Raw genomic sequence first — 21,281 nt, 5'->3', positions numbered from 1 at the left:
AACTAGCTGTTGAGACATAATACTTCTGCAGAAGTTTTTTAATCCCTCCATTATTTGTCATGATTTTCACACAAGCTGAATACCCAACCACTTGCTTACTTGCATTCTCTGAAGTCAGCATGTGTGAAAATTGCATGAGATTTTGATAGGTCCAGCTATAAACCTATAGGTTTTACGGAGCAAAACCTGAACTCCGTCCTCAGTGACATTCAAAAGGTATGTAGCTGTCCTTGCAAGAAGTGTATGAGGTACCGATTTCTAGGGAGAAAGCAGGGAGATGGAATGTAAGGTTTTGTAAAATACAGAAGCTTCGAGGAATGAGGTGTATCAATCATCAAAATGGATCAACACACAGGAAGTAGAAGATAAATAAGGTGCCTGTCTGAGACTGCCGAATAATCAGGTTCAGTTTGTATACCATGAACTATGAAATGTGGTCACTGGTTGGTATTATCTAACAATTATTTTGATAAAATGATGTTTTCTGTAAGGAAAACAGCTACACAGTGGGAAAAATACATTACTCTTATTTTAAGGAATCCCATGATTCTGTTCTATATCAACTCTTTAATCACTCCTGCTGCAGTGAACTCCACTCTAGAAGTCACTGGAGCCAGGGAACAGTTTTGGATTTTTTAAGCAGAGTGGCAGAGCTCTCTATATAGCAATACAAGATGCAGCTCTTCACAGCCCTTTGAGACAAACCTCCACTTTGTCTTGAGGTCTTTTTTCATAAGAAACATGAAGCATGAGACTGTTCTTGTGTTCCTGGGAAGCACAAATAATCATCAGAAGTTTATAGCAAAAGGAGCTGACAAACTGCCATAAGCACAACTAGTCTCTTTGGCTCAGACAACTCAAGAGAGGAAGAGTTTTCAGGACAGAAGACCCTTGTCAGGCAGCAGAAGACCTGCTTGTGTTTAGCTATCATGACCCAGGGTATGGGGAACTGTATGTAATGAATGTGTGCCGGGATTATAAATTCCTATGAACATTCGTTTTGAGGTATCATTTAATCCCCCAGGTTGTTTTTTTTTTTTTTTTTAATTGGAGCAGATTTTAAAAATACATTTAGAAATGTATAGGTATAGGTAAATGTTGAGGATGATATTCAAAAGCAACCAGGTGCCAAACCTGAATATGGTAGGTGTTAAGGATTGATGTACTTTTTTTTAGGCTCCTAAGAACTACTAAAACTCTGACTTTTTGGACTAGGCTGTGCACCAACTGAAGCCAACAACAGCATGGATCCAGAACTGTACCCTCCTGGTTTAATCAGAACCAGGTAGCAGTGGATGGAAAAAGGCTAGTAGTCAAAAGTAGTGTTTAAGCTTCAGTCATGGAATTCCTGTGGTTTTTAATGACTCATAAAAGTTTATCCTAGTCTGTAGTGCAGGGAGAACCCAAATATCAACAGCAAAGTACATTGCCCTCAGTTCATTTTTCATCATCCCCCCCCAAATTGCTTCTGACTCCCAGCATCTCACAGACCTATTCCAATGTTTTTGCATGGTACAACTGCTTCTCATCTTCTGTTCTCTGCATTGGGATGATCTTGTGTATCTTCTATAAACCTTTTTTTCTGTATTTATCTTTGATGTCACTGGCTACTGTGGTTTCTAGCAGTGATAATTTATGTGGCTGAGTATTATTGGGGGAAATGGGTTTTGCATGATTTTGCCTATATGGCTTAGATGTGGTTAGTTTGCTTTACCTCCCAGAATGATGGTTTGGAAGCAACTTTTAGAGAAGAAATTCCTCTACACTTTTAGGTATGGATCTGTATCTCAAATTAAGACTTTTTTTTTCTGCCTAAATCCAGCTGATTTTTTTCACTAGATATAAAATATGGCTATTGATAAACTTAACAGATTATTTTTTTCTTTTGAAGTATCACAGCAATAAAAATACTATATTTTGTTTATTATTCAGGATTATTTTGTCAAGTGAGTAAGAAAAGCTTCTAGGTACTGGCTTGATTTTGTTTAGATCACATAAGTCGTCACCTCAACTATCAACAGCAAAAATGTCTTTAAAAAGGCATTTTGATATTTGTCAGTTCCCTTTGTGTAGTATTATTTCACCTTCTGCAGTGTAGTTTAAAACTCAATGATTAAGTCATCTGAGATTTAGTCAGTTCAATGTTTAGGTACTTTAACTTGACAAAAATATTTAAGAGTTTGTAGTTGTTGAATACCATGAGAAAATAAATTTGGGTTTTGGTTTATTTCTATGCTCAGAACAGGTTTTTGGTTGTTTGATTTTTGTTTTGGTTTTATGCTTCCCAGTTGGATTTGGAGTGGCAAGAGGAATTTTAGAGCATTCTGAAAATTCAGAAAATATATTGGTGGGATTTTTTTTTAAATTATTTTGTGAGCTCATGAACTGCTGAAACAATCTAATATTCTGCATTCCTATTTCCTTTTAGATAATGATAGAGGTATTTTTCAGACAAAATCACATTCTTGGGGTAAAAAAACCCACTGAAAATGGGAAACACAGGATATTTCAACCATCTGCTTATATTCCCATTGATGTTCATATAAGATGCATACCTAAATTCCAGATTTTTGTATTAATCTTGAGCTTTGTTCCCTTAGAACTATTGCCTAACTATAAAAATTTTATAACTATTCCATAGCAAAACATAGGTAAAAAAAGATGGCACAGATTAGAGTACAAAATGGGGAGAGAGAAGGACGAATAAATAAGGAATTTGGACCAGCTTGTGTTGCAAGAGGCCAAGTGGATAGGAGAATTACTATTAAATCTTGCCACTGTTGCATTATCACATCGTACCTCAATCTCTTTATTTGGCAAATGCAGTGTTATGATTTTTCTGCATACCTAAAAAATAGTGTCAATTTAGTGCACAGACAGCTTATCTTCAATGACAGTCATCAAAGGAAAGGTATAATAAATGGAAGCTTTCAAGTATTTAGATATTGCTGGTAGACAATGCTATTGAAGAGTTCACCCATAATTTGGGAGTAAATAGGAGAAAACTCTTGCTTTTAAAGTTGTGGGTTACAGAAATTCTATTTTATTTTATAGTAGGAAAAAATCCCTGGAATTCTGAAGACCTAACAAAACACAGGTCTTGTTTCCAGTCAGCCCTACTTATAATAATAGGTCTTTGAGAGCTGAATCTTATCAGAGTATGTAAAGATGACTTCACTGCAGTGTATGAGTACCTTCACAAGGGTAAAATAAAGGTACCAAAGAACTCTTTAGCCAATCTAAGAAAAGCCAGAGAAGAATCAATTGCTGGAAACTGAATCCAGATAAATTTAGATTAAATGTATTTTTTAAACTATCAGTATGACTAATTGTTGGAATACGTTCCTGGGACAGACAAGTTCGCCATTTTCCAACTTTTTCAGTCTGAGGTAAAAAGATCTTTAGAGAATCTCTGTTTTGGCTGGGTATAAGTTATTTCTCAGACAATTACTAGTTCTTTGGTTTAGTAACTGTATAAAATCTGATGGCAGGGATAGTCAAGCCAGACAATAAGCCCTTCTGGCCTCAAACACTCTGAGTCTTGGGGGAAAAAAAAAGCACATAGAGCTGTGCAGATGAAAGCTCTTACATAGGCTAAGACACAGCTAGGTTTAAAACTGTCTTTTGATTGTGTCTTACTAACACTGGTAACAGGAGATATTCCTGCCACATATTGGTCTCTAACAAGCATTTATATTGGTACAGCAACTGTTTTTATATTCTATACAATGAAAACAAACTCTGGGGTTTTTCTTTATTTTCAAGGTCTTCTGTGTCTTGTGTTTCACTTAGAGGACTTTCCTTCATTGTCTTCTGATGTCCCTGATGCTCTGAATTGTGCTCCCATCACCCATGGTGCTGCTGATCTGTCCTCTGATTTACCCAGGCACCACTGGCTCAGGGGCAGGACTTTCAGAGGCTGCCTTCACTGTTTCCTTCAATTGCGTGTTTTTCAAAGATGTCTCAACAAAACTTCTAGATGTTTCATTAAGCACAGGGCAAACCCCAAAGCCCTATCGCACCTTTCCCAAAGTTTCAGCTAGTCCTGCACTTTATCCCAGGTAATGATGATCAGTGCTAAAATTGGCAAGTTTGTCCCAGTTTCTGTGTCCCACTATCCTGCATCGTTTCTGTTCACTTGCCATTGCTTCTTTTTAGGCTGTTACCATATTATATGCTTTTGCTGACTGGGGGAATGAATTGCATGTAACCAAGAGCGGTCTTTTTTTTTTTTTTTTTTTTTTTTTTTTTCCTCATCAGCTAATCATGGGGGAATAAATGTATCTATGAGTGAGTTTGAATTTATTTCCCAAACATTTATATTTTTTATGATACTACTTAATTTAAAATCACTGTAACAATTGTGCAGGATTACTAGAATGCCATGATTAAGAGAAAGCAGGATTTCTTTTCCTTTACCTTGTTCATCTTTTACTTTAGATAGCTCAGCAGAGCTCATTACCATAATGAGGTTTTCATGCTAGTTTTGTTACTGTACAGTTGCTGGCGTGCCGTGCCCTGGGATAAGAGCAAGCAGCACTATAGGCTCCCCAGTTCTTTTAGCAACCATTTGATATTCTGCGCTGTTCTGAGAGGTTTGTTACTCAAAACCACATCTCATTTGCTAGGTCAGGTGAGGTAGATAGCAAAACTTTAATTCTTTCCACATGAGCTGGTAAAGGAGAAAGAAGAGATGACGTAATTTACTGAAACTCTGATGTTTAATTATGCTTGTAAGAACAGCCGTGACATCCTGTTGTGCTATGAAATGAGAATGCTGTCTGCTAGGCAGCACAGTTCACACATGCCAGACCAGCTTTTGATCTTATTTATGCCAGTCTGCATCCAGAATCCCTTTCTTGGCTTTATTGATGCTCCCTAAATGAAGAGTAAGAGCTGAATTTGAGCCATTTCTGCATCTAGAAAGTAACTTTCAACCTATGTTTTAAAACTACAAATCTTTTCTTCTTGAGAAGCATTATGGGTGTAATTCCTCTCGCCTAACTTCTGTCATTTACAAGCAAGTGTCTAGTAGAAAATGATTGCTAAGGATCTATTCCCAGACTGAGCTGCAGACACAGCACTCCGCTAACAATTGTACCACCCATTCAGTTTCCCTTATAGTTGTCAATGACTTTTACATCAGCCTATTTTCTCTATTACCAGTGTTAGTTCTCCTGCAGTAGAAGGCATTAGCATATTCAAAGCATCTCTTTTTATTGTTTTGTAAGATGACCTTAACAAAACCTCCAATCCTAAATATGAAGTGACGGCTGAAAGAGCTTACTAAACAACTAAAGATCATGGCAACAGACACTACAAATACTTTAATTCCCTGCTTAGAGCTACTTTGTTGTTTTCAAATGCTTCCTTTTTAAGAGCAAAATAGGTCTGATTCTCTTCTGTTGATGATTTTACATTGATAAACCATAACTGAATACAATTACCAATTTACTGAATGTGAGTGAGGAAAAAGTACAGGTTGTCTATATTTAAAACAAGGAGAATTCTTTTCATTTGTAAACTGAGTCTCCTATTTGACATGATTTATAGCAGTGAGGGCAGGTCTGATAACCACCCAGGTTCAGTCTATAGCTCCTCGAATGGATAGATTATTATCTTCTTTTATTAAATTCATGCATGGCTTGCTGTTGAAGCTGTATATTAAAAGGAAAACAAATACTGTATAGCTATATCCTGCTATCAATTCAATGAATAGACTTCCTACCATGCCTGATCAATGGAGAATTTGGTGTGAAATCGATGTCCAGCTCTGGCCCGTAGCAGTCAGTTCTCCTGAGAACAGTATATCCATGTTAATGTCACATTCAAATAAGAGCAAATTCCTATTACCCTGGAAATCAGTGAACCCTTTACCGTTGATTTAAAGGTGGGATGGCTGTGGGGGGTGAAGCCCTGACACTTTGAGTAGAGTTTAAAAGGCTGTTATTCTCTTTATCCTTAAAGGTATGACAACTTTGGTTTTGCAATTTGACAGCTGAAAACAGCTGCATCACTGATCTGTTCCTCTATGAAGTCCGGAAAAAGAAACAGGCTTTCTACCCTGTTGATAATTTTACAGTATCTGCTTTGCATGCTGACTGTAAAAGGTTTTTCTTTTTTTAGATCCATACATCTAACAATACCTTTGCTAAAACTATTTTTTTTTTATAAGGGGTTGGAGGGACTTGCAAGGCTTGCATGTCAATATCTGCTTCATTTCTTTTCTGACCACATGCACCCAGCCTGAATAGAAGCCATGGCACCAGATGCAAACTTTCAGCCCTCCATTTGTTTTGACAGGTTGCATCAGTGATAGATACATTACATCATTCCTTAGGCTGTTCATTTCCTGCCTGGGAGGAGTGGAGCAGATAGGACTGCAGGGAAACGACTAATAGTCAGCTGGAATATCTTCTGCACATCTTCTGTTTGAAGTGACACCCTAGCCAGACTTGTACAGATGTCATTCTTGGGGCTGTAGCAGTAAAGATCACAGGAATATTGGAAAAGCTGACACATCAGCAGTGAAAATTTGGCTTTCTAGGCGTTTGGCTATAATATTAAATGGATTTTTTTAGGCCCCTATAATTAGCTAATTATATATATATATCTATGTGTGGCCTTTCCATTATTCACTAGCACTCTGATGTTCAAAGCACTACTGTGTGGGTTGAGTTGATTATGGTCCTGTAGATTTTAAATGCTCTAAGAATATATTTAAACAGCAGTAATCATGGGACTGTGTTCAGTGACTTGGAAAGATAAAAACTTCATGGAGGAAAAAAGGGGAGAGACACAGTGTTAAACTGCTGCCTTGAGGGTGTTGAAAATAACTAACAATCAGCTTTAATGGCAAAAGCTTGAAACCCTGGTGGTATTATTCAATATTCCAGGTAGCACAGGAGACAGCAGTGAAGTTTTAATTATCACAATTTGTATAGTCAATATTCAATATATTGTGCCTTCTTCTTTAGCAGTGCAAGCATAAAGAACGTATCAAGCAGATTCTCCAACTCTTTCCTTCCCCTTGTTTCTTGACATGTAAATATGAAGGCTTAGGAAGGTTGTGACCAAAGCTGGATGTGGTGTTAGGTTGCTGTAGTGCATCTCTGCTTCCCTCTGGGTGCAGAAGCAGTGAGGATAAAAAGGGGGGTGGGAGTGGTTCAGGAAAAAGAGAATAGAGAAAGAAGAAAAGCAGAAACACTTAAATGAAAGCAGTCTTTAAGTGAAGAAACCCCCAAAACAGAAGAAAAGACAACAGTGAAATAGCCAAAGGAAAAAACACTACAGGTTTTCAGTAAATATGATTGTGACCTTGGGTCCAGAAAGGGTATACAATGCGATGTCCAGTGCCTTTGACATCCCCCATCCACACCACGTGCTGCAGTGTTCTGCTAATGAGCCCCATTTCCCCGTAAAGCCATTCAAAGCCTTGTGCTTGATTAGTTGGTTGCCTTTGACACTGCTGATCATGAGGTACTGCTGACTTGATGGTGGGGCCATGCAAAATGATAGGCAGCTGCTCCTCCCCTTGTCCCTGACATAAGAAATCCCACAGGACTCGCCACTCTTATTTGATGTCCATGCTCAACAATTAAGTGACACTGAGAGCAAGGAATATGGCAAAGGAAGGGGTCTCTTGAGTCATCGTCTGGGCCTTTGCTATTACAGATCTCCTCCTTGTGTTATTCCTTTCACAGGCTGATGAAGGACTGGCTTGAAACTATTTGTTTTCCCCTCCTGCCCCAAACAGAAAGCTCTTCCAGAATTGAACTCTTCTGAAGATTAGCAAGTCCAGCCTGAGGACATTTCTGGTTAGTCTCTGCTCATTAGTTCTTGTGACAACATTTTACTTTAGCTTAATTACCTCATCTTCCTCCTCTGACATTTACCTCACTAATATGTTTACAGAGAACAAATTATCTCTTCTCTCAGGCTTTCTTTGGCTGTGTTAACCAACATATACCTTTTTAGTTTCATCTCCTAATTCAGACTCTTCATTCTGTGGTATACTATTTAAATTATTTTGACTAAGGTTAAGGAGATCTTTATGTAGATCTCACCAGTGCTTCACAGGGTAACACTGCATCTTATGGAAATACTGTCCTTTACACATTTGGCTGTCTCAGTAATCTCAGTCCCAGCTGCTGCATTTTTAACTTCGATATTGTTTCTTTGTTGTTAGGAATAACAAGAACAGTTTGTTTTCCTTTGCATTTCTAGCTCTGACTCAGACTGACTTTGGCAGTTATCACTTCCTGTATAGTGGGATCAAACCAACACTACATTTTGATTTCTAAGACTAGTGTTCTTATGCCTTTTGAGTTGATTTTTAAGTACATAAGAAATAGATCTGAGCTGCAGTTCATCTTGCCTGAGGCTGTGTCTCCAGCAGTGGAGGCTGGAGATGCTGTGTAGGGTGAGCACTGGAGCCTGCCATCTTCTGCAGTCTGTGTCCTGCTAACCCTCTTCCCGATTTACTGTTAGGCATGTTGGAAGGTATGTCCTTGCCTAGACATTTTTTGTATTCACTCGTGGACCTGTCTGTGGTCCATATGTTCTTCTAATTCTTCTCTGACCCTGCTGACACCTTCACGTCCACAACCTCCCGTGTAGCAGCTTTGACAAGTTCAGTGCCCCAGTGCAAAAGATGTCCTTGCTGTCTTTCCTCTCTTTTCTACTGATATGCAGTTAGTTTCACTAAACGTCCCCTAGCCCTCATACTACAGGTAAGGGTGAGCAGGCTCTGCATTCAATTTACCACCTTCATGACTTTGAAATCCTTGATTACCTTCCCCTCAGCCTTCCCTTCCCCAAACCCAGAGTCCCAGCCTTTTTCATCTCTCGCTCGAACATTTCCCTGCCTGCTCTTTTCCATAACTCCATGACACCCTTGTGGAAATGCAGGACTACACCAGTTGTAGCACCTGGTACTCAGTATGAGGGCTCACCACTGACTCCCTTTGTGTTGTTCTCAATAACTTGCTTCAGGATGCCCAGGATTTTCTTGGTGGTTTTGGCTGCTGCTGCACACTGAGCTGATGATTTTGAAGATTAATCTTAAACTGATTCATCCAGTTAAACTAGATCAATCATTCCTGAATACATCTATACATTTTTCTCCTCTGTGCTTTGTTTGCCTGTTCTAGGTAGCTTTGATATATTTCACATGTTCCCTCAGACTGCAAATTCTTAAGCTCACCTGTTTAATTAGTTTCAGTCACTCTTTCACTTTTTCCCCCAGTGTTAACTCTTTGGCAAATAAGAACTTGGCAGTCTTATTTGGTTTAGCTGTCCGTTAATTTAAATTGAATTATATCTTAGTTATTCATGCATCATTATGCACTTTCGTTATATCAAGAGGAGAAACTACTGCACCAGCCCATCTAATGGTTGTCTGGTGTTTAGTGTATTTCGCTTCTCTTATAATTTGACACTAAACTGCTTCTTGGGCAAAGCTAAGAAGTGCTGAAGACAACTTAGAGTACGAAACTGTATATCAAGAGAACAAGAACGAATGTATATCAGAGTACAAGTACCAGAGCCCCAGCAGAAAATGAGCATATAACGAGCAGAGGGTTCACCACAACAAACCCTAAATACTAGAATACCCAAGGTCAATTAGGAAGCATTGTTCTTATTTGACTTCATCCTACAGAGCAGATTAATTTTTGGGCATGCAAGTATTTACAAACTACCTCTCTTTCCTCCCATCAGCTCAATCTCATCCATGTCTTTCCCTTCCCCAGGTTTCACTTCTGCTTTTGCTGCTCCTTCCATGCCCACTTTCTTCACCAGCAACATAAATGCCTGTCAGCATTATTGTTTTCCTACTGCCTCCAATTTCCAGACCCAAGGTAGATCCATTTGCATGTTTTGGAGATCTCTGTGTATCTCTTTTCCTATTTAGCAAATAATGTTGATACAACACTAAGCGATAAAAAGGCCAGAATGGTGTGAGTCATGTATCAGAAGTAGTTTCCATGTAGGTAAAGTAGTTACACCTGCAGGTAAGGACTGAACCCAAGCAAAATACTCACCACTTTTGTACTGATTGTGCAGCTAATTCTGTATTGATCTAGTCTGTACAATCCTTCCCTGCAACCAGGTCAACTGAATTTAAATGCACATAAGGAAGATCTTACAGGACTGGCCTTCAGAGCTTAGTTCAATCTTTGGTTACATAAAGCAGCTTTTATTTGCTCTGGGTTGGAATAACAAGTCTGTAACCGAGATCAAAATTAAGCTTCTTGTGTGCGTGCAAATTATGCATTTTAGCAACAAGCTTTGCTAACAATGCAGAGGCAGAACAAAATGACGGAGGGAGCAGAGAGCCCATTCTTCCATCTCTTCAGAATTTCTTTAGAAAATGATTGTACAAGCCCTAGTCTTTGACCTCTGTACTGAAGTGACAATCTTTAATTACAATAATTTGGCCTGCATGAAGAAGGGTAAATCAGTCACTTCGTATAACATGCTATCATCTTCCTGGTGTCTTGCTATTAGGAGAACATTTTTGCCAGATAGAAGGATCACTAATTGTTCTTCTTATATTAAAAAAAAAAACCCAAAACAAAAACAAAAAGACCAAACCACACAGTATAAGAGTCTAATGATAATAATTTAAAACTGAGACCTTAAACCCACAGGTGCAGCAAAATCAACCCACAAATTCTGAAAATTATTTCCAGATTTCAGTCTTTCCTGGAGCCAGTATAATGTCCTTGCATTTATGCCAGAGATACAGGTTTTTCTTCAATTAAGTCTTTGTTGCCTAGCACAAACAAATTTAGCCTGCAAGCACAAGCCTCATTATTATAACAATGATCAATAGTGCCCTTCCCCTCCCTACCTTTTTAAGCATAAATCCCACTTCCAGGCATCTCAAGATGAACTACAAAAACTTATTCTGGGGTGCCATACTTTTGATGTAATGTCTTAGGACAGAAATATTATTTGGTATTATGAGAACTGTGCTCCTATCATGTTAAGTTTTTTTGAAAGAAAAAAAAAACCTTTCAAGATCTTCCTCAAAAGAACCTGTCTGTTTTCTTGGTATATATCCCACTGAGAAGTCTTTGAGCTCTGCAATTGTCAGTTTGGTCCTTATGTTTATTTGAACCATTGCCACCCATTGCTAGAGACAGAGAGGGGTAACTCTAGAGCTGTTTGCTGTTCACTATTTCACTGCATCTGTACAGGAGAACCTATATCACAGTCCTCAGTTTTTGGTCCTCAGTCTTTTACTGCCCCTTTCCTGGCCTTCCTAGTCTTAACTTACATTTAGCTTGAAGACCTTTAGAGTTCCTTTCTCTTCTTGGGTACCAGTGGTGAAACCTCTGGTTAGGAGCAGTGGAAGAGGGAGATAGCTGGAAGCACAGGCTGGTAAAGGCTGCACAGATGGAGCTGCATTGATCCTCAATGCTCCCTTACCACTAGGCTCTGAGTATGGGAACAACAGGACCTTGATAGCGAGAATATAGGTAGAGCAGTTCGGGATACAAATAAATAATCCTGCAATGTAGAGGATGAAGAGAGGAGAACTGAGGAAAAAGAACTTGAGAGTGATTGGGGGAACAAGATTGGCTGGAAGGTCTAACATGCAAACTGATACCGGAATAAGAGACACTCTGAAGGAACAGGAGGAAAAGTGGGAATGGAGAAAAGGCTTTACTGAGATTCTCAAGAAGTTATTCCAGTGGAATCCAAGTTAATTCCTGATTACTTTTCTCGACAGGCTGAACATAGACATAAACTTAAGAGCTTTGCTGAATTTGGGATCATGTACTCTATGGTCAAATAAACAAATCAGGGCCAAGGAAGAAAGACAGTGGAAATGACAGAAATGTAAAGCTGGAAGGAACATCAAGACATTTTCTCTAACTTTATGCCTGAGACAACACCAGACACATCCAGACTCCCTCAGGTGGTTGTTGCCATCTCATCACACAGCCTGGGTAGGTGGCTGAAGGGAAAATTTAATGAGCCTTGAAAAACCTGATGAATTAAGCAACAGGATAAAGACACTGGGAAAAAAAAAAAAAAAAAAAAAAAAAAAAAAAGATATACCATGGAAGGCAAAGAAATGTGTCCAAGGGGGAAGAAGATTGTAACAGATTTTAAAACAATGGAAAAGGAGGCATCTGTGTTGAATCAAAACTTGAAGAAACTGCACATAAGGAGTTGATTCTCAGTTGCTTCAAGAAGCTATTGAGCAGCAACTAGGGTTTAGGACAGCCATCACCTTAGCCCTCAGGGAAAATGCTAGGAGAAACAGAATGCAAAATATTTTCTATGTACATTTGCACTAATGTAGGTTGCTATTATTTGGTTGGTTGGGGTTTTTTTATGATTTCAGTTTTAGGGTAGGCATGGGTTTTTTTATCGTTTTTTAAATCATAAAGCAAAAGTCATTAATACTGAGCTCTGGAAGGTCAAGGGCTTTCTGCTCATACTATTTCATGGATTTCTTGCCAAATGTCTCAGACTAAAGGCCTTAGAATCATAGAATCACAGAATGGTTTGGATTGAAAGGAGTCTTAAAGATCATCTAGTTCCAACTCCCCCACACTTTTGCTAGACTACCTTTCACTAGACCATGTTACTCAAAGGCTCATCCAACCTGGCCTGGAACGCTGCCAGGGAGGGGGCACCACAGCTTCTCTCGGCAACCTGTGCTAGTGTCTCACCTCCCTCACAGTGAAGAATTTCTTCCTTATACCTAACTAAATCTACCCTGTTTCAGCTTAAAACCTTTACCCCTTGTCCTAACACTACATGCCCTTGTAACAAGTCCCTCTCCAGCTTTCTTGTAGGCTCAGTTTAGGTACTGGAAGGCTGCTGTAAGGTCTCCTTGGAACCTTTTCTGCAGGCTGAACAGCCCCATTACTCTCAGCCTGTCCTCATAAGGGAGGTGCTCCAGTCCCCTGATCATCTTTGTGGCCTCCTCTGGACCCACTCCAACAGGTCTGTGTCCTTAAGCTGGGGACCCCAGAGCTGGACACAGTACTCCAGGTGGGGTCTCACAAGAGTAGAGGAGTAAAGGAGGAAAATCCCCTCCCTTGACCTGCTGGCTACACTTCTCTTGATGCAGCCCAGGATATGGTTGACTTCCTGGACTGTGAGTGAACGTTGCCAGGTCATGTTGAGCTTCTTGTCAACCAGCATCCCCAAATCCTTCTCCTCGGGGCTGCTCTCAATCCACTCGTTTCCCAGCCTGTATTTGTGCTTGGGATTTCCCTGACCCATGTGCAGGACCTTGCACTTGGCTTTGTTGAACTTCATGAGGTTTGCACAGGTCACCTCTCCACCCTGTCCGTGTCCCTCTGGATGGCCCATCCCTTCCCTCCAGCGTGTTGACTGAACCGCACAGCTTGGTGTCATCGGAAAACTTGCTGAGCGTGTGCTCAATCCCACTGTCCATTTCTCCAGGAAAGCTGTTAAACAGCACTGGTCCCACTCCTGACCCCTGAGGAACGCCACTCGCCACTGCTCTCCACTTGGACTGGGAGCCATTGACGTAACACTTTGAGTGTGGCCATCCAGCCAGTTCCTTATCCACTGAGTTGTCCACCCAGCAAAATCCATGTCTCCAGTTTAGAGACAAGGATATTTTGTGGGACAGTGTCAAATGTTTTCCACATGTCCAGGCAGATTCCACCAGTCTGTCAATGCTGTAACCCCTTTGTAGAAGGTCACCAGATTTGTCAGGCATGATTTGCCCTCAGTGAAGCCTTGTTGGCTGTCACCAATCACCCCCTTATTTTCTGCGTGCCCTAGCATAGTTTCCAGGAGGATCTGCTCCGTGATCTTGCTGGGGACAGAGGTGAGACTGACTAGCCTGTAGTTCCCTGGGTCTTCCTTTTTTCTCTTTTTAAAAATGGGGATTTTATTTCCCCTTTTCCAGCCTTACATCTGGGTACTGCATGCCAGCAGTAAATCTAAAGACCAGTTTATGAATAGAAGCTTGTGGGGTTTGTGCTTTCCAAGAATGTGCTACTGTTTCAGTAGACAGAAACTTGCAAAATATTTCCCTTGTGCAATATTCTAAATTAATTTAAAGAATTTAATATATTGTTGGAAATCTTTTTTTTTTTGACATTTCTCTGAGTAGATAATAATCAGTTCCTTGAGAAGAATTTCTAAAGCATGGTTTTCTGCAGCTTTATGATGGATTCTCTGCTGTTTTTCAATCTGATCACCTAGAGAAACAACTTTTGTTACATGAAAATACCTAAAGTCATCTTCCTTTGAGGATTCTCTACTGTTTAGTAAGAGTTTAATTCATGTATTTGTCATTTCTTCCGTGGAAGCATGAAAGGAATCTTTCTTTACCTGAATACCTGTGGTCATCATATCTATAGGAGCCTATCTTTGAGGTTCCTACCTCTTAGGCAAATTTGCTTCAGGATGTCTAGTAGGTTCAGTGTGGGGAAAAGACAAACAAATTCATGTGTGCAGATTCAGATTACATAAATAAATAAGGCTCCATTCTTATAGAAAACAGATGGAAATAATTTTCTGATTTTATTCCATTATTTATCTCTATTTTAAATGATTTTTCTACAGTGATCCTTGAACTTCACCACCACACACTGCATTAGAGATGATAAATCAGTCCTTATCAGAACACTTCTGCAAATTTTTCCTGTAATGGCAATAAATTTTTCTGGTTGATGAATCAGTATCTGAATAGACTATAGAAAGATAGAGAAGCCCGGTGTGCAGTCTAGCACACAGGGCAGTGCAAACTGTGTTGTTATCTGACTTGTAGCAAATGCAACTAAGCCAATGGTGAGGAGAAGTCTGGGAACAGTGTGTGTATGTGTATGTGTGTTCCACAATATAAACAAAAGGGTACTGAAGAATAATTTATGAAATAGGTCTTGAATAGGGTACAGCCATGAAGAGGGCAGCCTCTTCTGCTGTGAAAGGGAGCATGTAGCAAGTGGTGCTGATGTGGGGTACGCGTGGAGAAAAGCGGGGGAGAACGAAATTGCTCTATGAGCCTTCGTATAGCTCAGTAAATCTCAAACTTGAATGGTGCACCATGCACACACAAACAATATTCTCTTGAGACCATTTAGCATAAGGGCCTATTGTGCACAGGCAGCATATAGACTGCACACAGCATTATTTTTTTAAATACGCACCACTCTGCTGCATAAAGAGTCAGTGGAAGAAAGGTCTTTAGCAGCCACTGGCACTGCTCAGAGCTGTTATTCTCTGTCCTGCCAATGGCTTGTGGTTTCTACGACAGCCCCAGATATTTCTCCTGGTACAATTTCTCCTTTCCTTAAAGACCAAGGCCAAGCAAATACACAAAATCCCACAGATATTTAGAGGATAAATTCATTTTAGTGTAACCTGGAATCATGTGGAGGATCTAACACTGTTCAGCAGAATTAGAAACTTGTGGAAAGTTTTCTGCTCACTCTTCTTTCCTTGATGTGAAGATACATTACTGCCAGGCATTTGTGGATTTTTAAATCAAACCATTCATGTTACTTTAATGTAGTTTGATGTGTGTTAATAATGCATACATGCCTAATTCAATGGGAACAGTACCATGTCTACACTTGGAACACATTAAATATGTACATGTTATTAATTTCTGGTTTATAGGAACAAAGAACTAGCTATTTTTCTAATTTTTTAACCTATCCTTAATATTCTGTTTCTCTTTGTTAATTTTCTAAGCTGAGTTTTAGGAATCTCAGTCCTTCTTTATTCTATTTCATGCTGAACTTAGTATTTCCCCCTGTTGTAAGGTGCTCTTGTATTTTTTTTTGGTTTTCGTTTTAAGTAAAACCAAGGCACTTCTGTAAAGCCACAGCTTTACTGTTGGCAGAAAGCCATGGTTATTTAGCCTGTAACTACAACCCAAATAAAACCCAAGTCTTCCAACAGCTTACAATGCACCCTTTGTTTCTTAGCAGGTTTGTTTTTGGCTTCTTAATTCCTCAAACAATTCACATTTATGTTAACTGCTTCCATGTTTGAACACCGTATTTAAGGCACCAAAGATTAATTGAAGCCAAAATGCTGGTTTAGAAGCTTCGATCAGACCATCAGCTGCTGTAAACCATCAGAGATGAAATGCGTTTGGCTTACAGCTGCTGAAGGTCTGGTTTATTGGATCAAGAAGTGGAAAGGAAAAACGAAATGATTGAAGGAAAACTGTTTTCTTTAGATACTGCTCATCAGATTTTGGCATAAGCAGCACCATTGGGATGTGGTGAGTTTCATGGTAAATCTCATTAATAACTGCTGTCCCGCAAGGGATAGGATCCCAAGTGCTGAACAGATGATACTGCATGGAGAATTACTGCATCCATACCTGGCTATCTAAACCAGCCGGAATGGGACTGCTGACCAAACAAATCATATGGTGTTATCATAGGTGTTTGTAACATCCTGCCTGTCAGCTGCCCCCCCAGAAGGGTGCTGTGTGATGTGAGTAGGCTGTCATGGGTAGCTCTGATACTCAAGGAAGTCCTAGTATCATGGTACAGCCATGGCACCTGATTCCAACTCTAGGCTGAGCTAAGTTGTCCAAGACTAACCATGGGCAATGGAGAAAGACAGACAAGCATATCCAGGAGGGTAGGTGGATCGAGTTATCTCCTGCATACAAGTACCATGAATTATCAGCTTAGCAATGCTTCACTTTCAGACAGCTCAAGTTAGGTAAGATAAAATGTCTGCTGCATGTAAGATGGGCCTGGTCCATCAAGACATTTGCTACCAGTTCTCAGTCATGAAGTCATGGAGGTCTGATTTTATTCTTACCGTTGATTTGTGAGACTCAGTGGGAAATGAAACAAGTCTGGTACATGTTGCAGAAAGTACCTTGCACTTTGTTACCTCAGGCTCAAATGAATATAGATTTGTTATATTAAACCCAAATTCCTGAAGTGGGAAAGGTCCAATAGAAGTTTGTTAATTAGGATCTCTGGATCCAAGCTCACCATCAGCTGGGCTTGTGAACCACTCTGGAGAAAGGGCTTGGCCATGCTTGGACCTTACTGTGCATCCCGCTGACATCAGGCTACAGCCAGCAAGGTGATTTGTGGGCATCTGCATATTTCTTCTGACTCTCCTGCCTCCTCTCTGTCTAGTTGTTTGGCTGTGTATGAAGCAGCTTGCATGCAACAGTGCGGGTTACTGTGTTTGGTACCAAAGGTGTAGCTTCTTTGACATACAATTGTTCTTTGTCATAGGTGCTTCTAACAAACATAAATTAAAAAGCCTGCCTCTTCAAGCAGAATATGCTGTGCATAAAATGCATTTGCCAAATACTTTCAGCACTGCAATAATCCATTTCGTGATTTAAAAGCCTTGTAAACATGTCACAATGGTTGGTTGGTTCTACCATCTTTGTGCCATCTATTGCACTGAATAAATAAATGGAAATGCAATTTATTCAGTGCTTTGGAAGCTCAACATTTCTCTCACTGATGTGTGACAACTATTATCATATTTATTGTCAGCATTACACTCCTAAGCACGCAGGTGAAGCATTGTGAGTATTTCATACTGATAAAGCCATCAATAACTTCCTACTGGACCTTATTTGCTCAGCTGAATCTGCACAGCTGGCTGGGATATTGGAAGGTAACTGATGAGACATTCAAAGAAAACAAAATAAAGATAAACCAGGAAATGCCATGTTGCCTGCTAGAATCTTAACTGAAAAACAAATAAACAAACAAACAAACAAGTTTGTTGGGGCTTTTGAGGGACTAGCTGAAGTCAAAGTTCCCAAGTCCTCTGTATTCTTTGCCTCATGGAAATTCAGCAGCTTCTAGAAAAATGACAAGATCAGGTCACAGACTGCACTATGTGATTCTGAAAGGGCTGCAAAAGTATCTTGCAGCAACTAATATAAACCATTTACCACCTAATCATTCTGACATATTTACATTTTCAAAGGCACCACTGAAATGAAAATGAAATTTAAAAAGGCCTCTCTTACAGGGTATAGTCTAGTGGAGGAAGCAGCTCTTCAAGGTCCCAGGGGCTCACTAAGTCACCGTTCTCTAAGACACTGAGGAAGAAGCTCTGCTTTTTTAGCCTGTCAGCTTTATGTTGAATGTTTATATAGGATCTTTGATCTCTTATTTATACATATTTCTCCAGGACAGGGAAGCAAGCAGAAAGAGAAATTCTATTTATATAAATCTTTCTATTTCCCAGAGGTCAAGAACAACAGCATTTCAAACAAAGTGGGGGAATTTATCTTTGCCTCTTAGTTTGCAGGAGAGATGCATATTTTAGATTATCCTTCCAGATGAGACAAAGGTATAAAAATATATGACTGAACGTGTTTCATAGGTGACACTGCTGTAATATCTCTGGGGGAGCTCGGGTATGTGACACTGGGACATGTTTTGGGTTGTCTCCAGAGTCTCCTGGCTGCCTCAGCTGTCTTCCAGCAGGTTCCACCTGTTTTCTGACCTGGGAAGGGGATGAGCTAATGAGCCACACAGGTGCTTAAAACTAGCATTTAAACAGTCAGTTTAGTTTCATCATTCCTACAGTCACTGTAGCCAATTTGCAATTGAGATTAAAATCAACTGAAGTAAAGCTTCAGAAATTTCACAGGAATTTCATTATTATCTGAAAATAATTTCTCTTCACTGTGAGGACAAAGTAGCCAAGTTGCAAAAACCTCTAAATTCTGTTTCCTACATGAGCCCAACCTGAAGTGTGTTTGACGTGTCTTACAAGTTGTCTGACTTTGCTAATTTTAACCAGGCAGGGATATACTGTCCTGAAGGGTTATCTTTTAAAAAAACCCCATAGCCACTAGCTCCTGTGGAAAATAACTATCCATAAGACTGGTTTTCAAACATTACCTGAAAATCCAAAGGAGGCTTCTGGAGAAGAGGTAAATGTATAGGTAATAATAGGTATATTATAATAATTTATAATAGGTAAATGTAAAAATATGCACTGTTTTTTATTTTTCTTTAAGAAGCTTGTAGATCTTAGAGAAGTTCTTGGAAAGTGTTGTTTGTTTGTTTGGTTTGGTTTTAATTATTGTTGGAAATGTCTGTATTGGTGGACATTAACTTTTTTGTTTAGTAGTATCTTCCCCCAAATTTTGACTTGAAAAGTTATTTTACTGAAAAGTTAAAAAATTATGATTTAGGTTTTCTTACAAAGGCCCTTCATGTTTTCTTGCAAAGTGGTTGTTTTAGTAAGATCCTTTCTTATTTGAAAAAGATTTTTAATTACAAAAAAAGAAAAATGTTTGGATTAAAATTTTTAAGGCTGCCTAGCTTGTAGTGGAAATAGCTCATGGAGATGAGACAATATTCAATCCAGTTATGATCACATGATGATAATTGAAGTGTCACATATACAAATATATAATAATTAGCAATTAATACAGTGAAAAATTGGCAATTAAAACAAAATTGGTCTAGCATTGCTGAAGACCATAAAAAGACCTCATCACATGATGACATAATGCCTTTGTTTTTAGACAATAAAATAAACCATGAAGAGCATATTTCTATCATTTATGTGAAATCAAGTAGGTTAATCATTTATGATTTTTATGCTTCAAAGCTTATGTGTGCTACATGCTGTAGAGAGAACTAAACCATTACTCTAAAGCCCAATGTACCATGCATGCTCCCTGCTGCTGCAGTCAGCCTCATCAAATTGGGCTTTGTCTAAAAGATATTTTAAATATATTGTAGGATGAAAGGTGCTGTTTGATTATGCAAAACCAGCATAAGAATGCTAGTTAGCAAAGGTACATAGATCTTGGCATTTATTTCCTCTGAGAGCTCAGATAATCAAACCTGGGAATACATACACAGAGACGTGATGCAAACCATGTATTCAGGACGAGATGTCACACCGAGGTTCTCGGAAGATGAAACACGAAGGTGCACTAAACATTTCCACTCAAATTGCTCAGCTGAAGCAATCACTAGCTATTATATACACTCTTGTCTCTAGCTAGGTAGCAAGACTAAGAAAAATTTCACAAAGGTGGAGGAGTAGAAAGTAAACTCTATTAATGCACCAAACTTAAAAAAAACCAGGTGGAATAAGTGGAAATATTGGAAAAATTATACAACATACTCCCTTAATTAGCTGGAGAATTTAGAAGAGTTTCCTTTGCTGAGCTGACAGCCAGGAATTGGCTGCAGGGGAGCATTGGTACGTGGCTCAGACTGAGCCAAACGATGTCTCCATGTGAAGTGGCTCATGTTCCACTGAGCGGGATCCTCTTCTCTCTCTGATCACATCTCTGTAAATGAGATCTAAATTATTCCTGACCAACGTCTGCCTAACGTTTTATTGATCTTCTGTGGTGGAAATGTCTTGGTGTTTGGGACAAGTATTGCATAATCACTTTCCTCCTCTGACAGGAAGGCTTCCCATTGATTTGACTAAGATTTGATCAAAATATTAGGTAGAGTTTAATCCTCCATCAACTCCATGCTCATTGTAGCTACCAGCCAAAGAATTTTTTTCCTTGGGTGGGGAAGTGGGAGGGAGAAAAGGAAGCTGGAATCAAGTATAAAACTATTGAAATGCCAAGTAAAATGAAGTAGCTATGGTTCTTTTCAGGTTTACTTCTGGAGCAACATATATACAGAATACAACTGCACACAGTGACTCGCCCATGCCATAAATAATAATGGATCTTAAAAGTGTAATTTTCTATCAGGAGTTTGCATGCTTGCAAAAGCTCATAAATAACTGGTGTTTATTCTCCACACAGCACTTTTGCAGTAGCTGATAATAGTTGAGTAAATGGTGGATGGGATGCATTCCTCCACTGATTTCAAATAAGCCTTATGAGTTGGAGCAATAAAGAATGTTAAACAGTGTGCACAAAACAACATGCTGTTAGATACCGTATATGCTGCTTCAGTAAACACTAAGGCATTTTAATCTTGGTTCCAACATAGTAAACAGCAAGATAATAAGCTAAGGAAGAATACTATTCTTTGAAAGTCTTTTAAATGCTGTGCATACTGTTGCCCTGTGCTTGAGACTGCTAGCAGATGCTTCTGTCACTTTATTTCTGTGTCACTGCAATGAAACTGGCCTGAAGTTCAGATGAACAAATTAATTTGTGCTGAAATGTATTAGTGTAACTTAAATCCTGGGTGGGTGACTGCAGCTGAAAGTGTAGCTCACAGCATACTCGGGTCCTTTCAGGAACAATTGATAAAGAGGACCATGTCAGCACCTAACAGAAATTTTTGTAGTCACACTTATGCCAAGTCTTTTAAAAGAGATACCTA

Source organism: Athene cunicularia (genome assembly GCF_003259725.1).
Source record: "Athene cunicularia isolate RWA chromosome 5 unlocalized genomic scaffold, athCun1 chr5_part1, whole genome shotgun sequence".
Taxonomy (NCBI): Eukaryota; Metazoa; Chordata; class Aves; order Strigiformes; family Strigidae; genus Athene; species Athene cunicularia.
This window is presented reverse-complemented; position numbering follows the sequence as displayed.